Source organism: Stegodyphus dumicola, chromosome 7 (genome assembly GCF_044657685.1).
Source record: "Stegodyphus dumicola isolate Sdum_Otavi_A_Nest chromosome 7, ASM4465768v1".
In the NCBI taxonomy this organism is placed as follows: Eukaryota; Metazoa; Arthropoda; class Arachnida; order Araneae; family Eresidae; genus Stegodyphus; species Stegodyphus dumicola.
In genome coordinates this window covers 4,772,449-4,778,494 of record NC_140774.1, presented here as the reverse complement: position 1 = coordinate 4,778,494, position 6,046 = coordinate 4,772,449, and the positions used below count along the sequence as shown (strand labels likewise).

Genomic DNA, 6,046 nt, shown 5'->3' with positions numbered 1-6,046 from the left:
GAAATGCCGGTATTTTTCCATATTTCGGTTCTATTACTAAAATTATGCCAAACTGCCAAGATTTATAAAAATTGCAGGAGTAGTTTTTAAAATTTAGCTCTCAAAATTTTAGTTCCTTAACGTTCATTTAATTTGATATATAATTGATATGTCTTTTTTTATTAAACTTATTTCATTCCATCGTCCAGAATTCGAAATTTAAGCTTAATGCAAATATGATTCGCATATTTTTTATGATTTATTTTTAAAATTTAGAGTTTAAATATTTTTTATAAATTTTTTAAAAAACATTTTTCATTATGACCTATGAAATTTTTAACGTCATCTTAAAGTAGTTGTATTTCTAGGCACATCTGCAAAAAAGTTTTTCAAAATTTTTTAAGATATACATGAATTTGCAAATTGGCGAGTTTTGAAATTTGGCATATATGTTATAAGCGATAATAACGCCAAATGTGGTTTACTCATTTTGTTAAAAGTATTTGAAAGTATGAACTCTCGTGTGCAATGAAAACAAGGGAATGGAAAATAAGTTGCTATAAATTAAAAAGAAATTTTTGAATTTCTCCGTAAATTTCGCCCCAAAATTTACCAAATTTAATATCTAGGCATAATTTAAGTCGTAGAATCGAAATATGGGAAAAAAACTGCATCTATAGCCATTAAATTTTGAATACATCCAAATACGCGCACCTGAAACCCCAAATTTTGAATTTATTAGCTTAAAACGCCGTTAACCAGAATGGGATATTTAGGTTTGAAATGGGATTTTGCGTCATCCACTATAAACTGCGAATCACTTTTCAAATTGTTGCCACCTAATATCAACGCTCCGTATTATTTTTAAATAAATTAAATAATGAAGAATCTGCATGCATGTATGTATGTTGTAAAAACGACGGTACCTAGAGCTATCAAATGTTGAGTAACATAGTCGTCCAACAGAAAATATGCACCTAAAAGCTCCGAATCTTGAATTCCGAATTATATATTTCATGTTTTGCAAACTTTTAATAAATTTTTCACTAAGCAAGCAGTGGCAACACTGTACGGAATAAAACATTTTTATTTCCGGCGCGCGAGACTGTGTATAGGAAATTCTAAAGGCATGTTATCTTAACTATTTTGTAATTTTGCTATTGAATTGAATTTTATACGGCGTAAGTGCGAAGCGTATGACATTTAGTAAATAAAGTTAACACACAAAATGCTGATAATTAAAAGGAAAAAAAAAAAAAAAATTGTATTGCAAGCCATTTTACTGCGAAAACTGAACATTGATATTACGAACCGAGAAAAGACGGGGGGAGGAACAGAAAAAAAGTCTGTCAGCTATTAACAGAGCAATCGGTATTCTAAACATATGCTGCTTTTAAAATTTTTGCGATTTTTTTTTATTGAACTGTGCATGGCGTAAGTGCGATGATGCTAAACAATAAAGCTAAAGAGACAAAAAGAAATGGGTTAGCAGGAGTGAGTGTAATAGCAGACTGCTAGACTGCGAACTCATCGACAGCATAAAAAACCTTAACAAATAATTTTGGGCGATTCTTAAAATCTGAAACCCTTAAGATTTTTTAAAAACATTAATTTTTTATCTATTTCATATTTTTTACAAAATTAATGAATTTTTGAATAACACACTCAGCGATTTGAAAGCTAGCAACACAATATTGTTCGAAATAAAACATTTTAATCTACAGTACGCGATACAGATATTGTGATACCAGTATACGAAGCACTTTAATCTCTCCAAGCATGTGTATTTGATTCCGAAACCAGTTTATGGCATCAGGTGTGAGACTGGTAACAAGTATCTCGATATGTGTTTAATCTACAATTTATATTGTATTTAGGAATCATATTTTGAATTATTTTTTGCATATAAAGCAATGAAATATGGTTTTACTTTTTTGTTTTGATAGTTTCCATCGTGATGAAGTCTGGCGTTGCCATTTTTAAAAAGGAAGCGGAATATCTTTTCATAAGTAATTTTCATGAACAAGGGTTTAATTAATAATAGTTTGAAAATCTACAATAATTATTAATGATATTTTACACCCCTTTTTCCAAATTCTGAATCAAATATTAGATGTTATAAATATATTAAAATTTGAAAAAAAAAAGGGGCACATGTAAAATTAGTAAATTGAAATAAACGGTTACTTCCTTATTATCTGCTCACTGTGTTTTCTTTCTTACCTCCAAGATATATCCGCGATAACGGCCAACCACGCATGCGATTACTATACATGTGTTTTAGTTATACTTAGTTATACATGCATGGTCCGCACATGTGGATCTGTTGCTTTATATTTAACTCAACATGTTGCTTTATATTTAACTTAATCTTTAACTGCTCTGTACTGGTTGTAAAAGTATAAATATTGGTCATATAGATTTATATTTTTTCGCATAAAATTTCTTTCCTGTTATAAAATGCTTCCTTTTTATTATTTATGAACAGAATAAAACTAATTATTAAAAAAATCTGATGTGTACACCACATGACTTCCTTGTACGAAATATTAAATTATACGCATTTTTTCTTGCATTTTATTTAAACTTATTAAATTGAATTAAACCTACTTCGCCGGCAGCGCATAAACCACAATAGAATAAATGCATTTTTTTAAATTCACTTTGTTTACCATAGCGACACTCTGGCGCTAGGTTTACTTAATAGTATTATATTTCGTTCATATTATAACTCTGAATGCACAAAATTTATATCATTTAAAGAATTATCTAATCGTTCCACATGTTCTTTTCAAATACTATAATAAAGCTAGAACGATGTAAAAAAGAAATTAAGCAAACAACAAAAAAAAAAAAAAAAAAAAAAAAGTTTTTTACAGACGATTGAGTATTTCTCATTCAATTAATTCAGTTCTCACTTCGCGACAAGGCAAAATACATAAAAACTCAAAATATCTGTATTAAAAATTACGAAGTAAATCTTAAACGCTTATTTCCTCGAAAAAATTCAAGAAAGGATTAAGCATGATTTAATTGGCAATAATAAATGAATGCGTTATCTTTGTGGTTGCGAAGCTAAGTTTCTCTAGATTGGCAACAAATCCACTAGTCACCTGTTTCAAATGTAAACATCAATGGCCGCCATCAAATTGGGCTTAGCGGCACTTAAACAATTTTAAAATCGTTGATAATTCAAAAAATATTGCATACAGATTTACTAAAGGCATAAAACCCTTAACCGGAAGATAAAAACAACATAATTCAATCATTTTTAAAGCAAAAAATGTACAATTTACAAACATATAAGAGTAAAGAAACTGAGATCACTGAGCCGGGTAACAGAGTGGATATATTTATAAATATATTTATTTATATACGTTAGGCGCGGCCGACTGAAATCAAAATACGAGGTGCACATCTACATGTTATAGTAGTCTTATATACAAAATTTCAACGTTCTGAGGCTATTCGTTTTTGAGTTATGCGAGATACGTACGTACGTACGTACGTTCGTACGCACGTAGTACATACGTTCGTACAGACGCCACGAAAAATTCTCTTCAGAATTCCTTTTAAAGCAGTTTTTTAGTTTTTTTGGAGGAAAAGAGTCTTTTATTCTGTCCTTACGTAGAGATATCACGCAAAAACATCGTTAAATTGAATTCGAAAGCGGTCAAAGTGGATATTTTCGTTGCAATATGCTGCCTGAAGCTTTTCGCGATTACAATACTTCCTTTTTACTTCGCACAAGGAAGTAAAAATCTGAAAGCTTTCAGGTTTTACATTACGGCCAACGGGGCGTTTTTTTTTAGCGTTTTGGGTGTTACCTTTATTTATTAAATATCATGTTCTTCGCACTTACACCATAAAATTCAATTCAATAGCGATATCGAAAAATAATTTTAAAATGCGCATATCTTTAGAATTTCCTATACAGTCTCGCGCAATCTCGCGTGCTTGAGATAAAATATCTTTTTTTTTTTTTTTTTTTTTTTCCCTCCGTACAGTGTTGCCATTGCTCACTTTGAAATAGTTGAATTTCTTACTTAAAAATTCGCTAAAGTGTTACAAAACATGAAATCGATAATAAAACAAATTCCAAATTCCGGCATATTCGGAGGAGGATTACGTTATTCAAAATTTGATGGCTCTAGATTACCGTTGTTTTATCCCAATGCGAGAAACACACATGCATTTATGCAGATTCGTCATTATTTAATTTTTTAAAAATAACACAGAGCGATAATATTTGGTGGCAACAATTAGGAACGTGAAACGGGCATTGAAAGTTTTCAACGCAAAATGCCGGAGCGAAATTAAGATGCCTTGTGAGCTAACGCCCTTTGGAATTTAAAAAAAAAAAATCTTAAAAGTTTCAGCTTTTAAATTACAACCATAAGTTGGCTTTTTTTTAACGTTTTGTGTGTTACTTTTATTTATTAAATATCATGTTCTTTGCACTTAAACCATAAAATTCAGTTCAACAGCAATGTCGCAAAATAATTTTTAAATGAGCATATCTTTAGAATTTCCGATACACAGTTCCGCGCCGCTGGAGATAAAAAGGTTTTTTTTTCCCTGTAGAGTGTTGCCATTGCTCGCTTTTAAATCGTTGAGTTTGTTAATAAAAATTATTTAAAGTTTTACAATATATCAAATCGATAATAAAACAAATTCCAAATTTCAAATTTGGGCTTTCAGATGCGCATATTCCCTACGTCATTCACAATTGGATGGCTCCAGGTACCGTTGTTTTATCACAGTGCGAGAAACATACGCACATTTATGCAGATTCTTCATTATTTCATTTCTTCAAATATAATATAGGGCGATAGTATTCGGTGGCAACGATTTGAAAAGTGATACCCCGTTTATAGAGTTTCAACGCAAAATCGCAAAACAAAAACAATAGTCCTTTGTAAATTCAAAATTTGATGAAGACAACTTCAAGACCAGAGTTGGAAAGATTCTATAAATGTGCTCTATTATTCACGTTTATATGTGCATTAAACTTTCTGTCTATATGTTGTCCACAAAGCAAAATATGCATGTGCATTTAATAAATTCATTATTTTTAATGAGATACACATATAAACATGAATAAATTGCCATATATAGAGCAGAATTATTGATTTGTCGTTAATAATTTCGTAACAAAACTATTAAGTTAGCAATTAAAATTTTTAAATTTCACGAAAATCTGCTCAAAACAGCTTAGTAACAGGGAGTGAAAAATGATCTAATATGTCAGTCACTTTGTTCTCTCGGAACAAAAAATTTATGTAAATGCACAAAAAGTTTATGTAAATGCATAGAAAACGTTCTTTGTTTAATTTATCACAGCTTTATGAAAATTTTACAAATTGAACTTCTTAATTTTACCCTAACAAAACATTTTCACTCTCCTCCGAGTGTTAAACCAATTTTCAGACAATTCTTCACTGAGAAACATTTTGCGTGAAGTTACATGTGTCAGGCCAATATTATAAAAATAAATCCAGTACAAAGATCACAGTATATTAATACAATACACATTATTGTTTATATTAACATTAAGGTGTAGGCAGATAGTCACAATGCGCTGCCATAATCAACAAACCAAACCAAACATGAAGGTGAATTCTTAGTTATATAAAATTTCGTGGATTTGCAGTATGAGCCCGGATAGCTCAGTCGGTAGAGCGTTAGGCTTTTAACCTAACGGTCCAGGGTTCGAGTCCCTGTTCGGGCGGCTTTGATATTTTGGTCTCACGACAGCTGTCCAGAAGTTTAGTTGTTTCTTAGTCCGAGAGTTATTTCTTTCTATTTCAAAATTAACAGAAAATTATTTCGAAAAATGTGTGCTGAAATTTTAGGGTTGTAATTTTACTTATTATTAATAGAAGTAAAATAACATTATATTACGATTTTTCAGGAGTACGTTCTTATTATTGCCATACTTGAATGTCAAAAAGAAAAAGACGATTACAGTAATTTTTTTTTTTTTTCCCGAACCTAATATGTACAAAATTTCTTAAAGAGCTAAGAAATACCAATATGAACAAATTCTTTAGAAGTAACATTTGTA

At 30.4% G+C, this 6,046-nt stretch overlaps 1 non-coding gene across 1 annotated transcript; it reads left to right on the top strand.

The window, feature by feature from the left end:
- The first annotated feature begins 5,637 nt into the window (after positions 1-5,637).
- Positions 5,638-5,710, top strand: TRNAK-UUU (transfer RNA lysine (anticodon UUU)). Its single transcript has one exon. It is a non-coding gene; the product is annotated as a tRNA-Lys (tRNA).
- Positions 5,711-6,046: the final 336 nt, after the last annotated feature.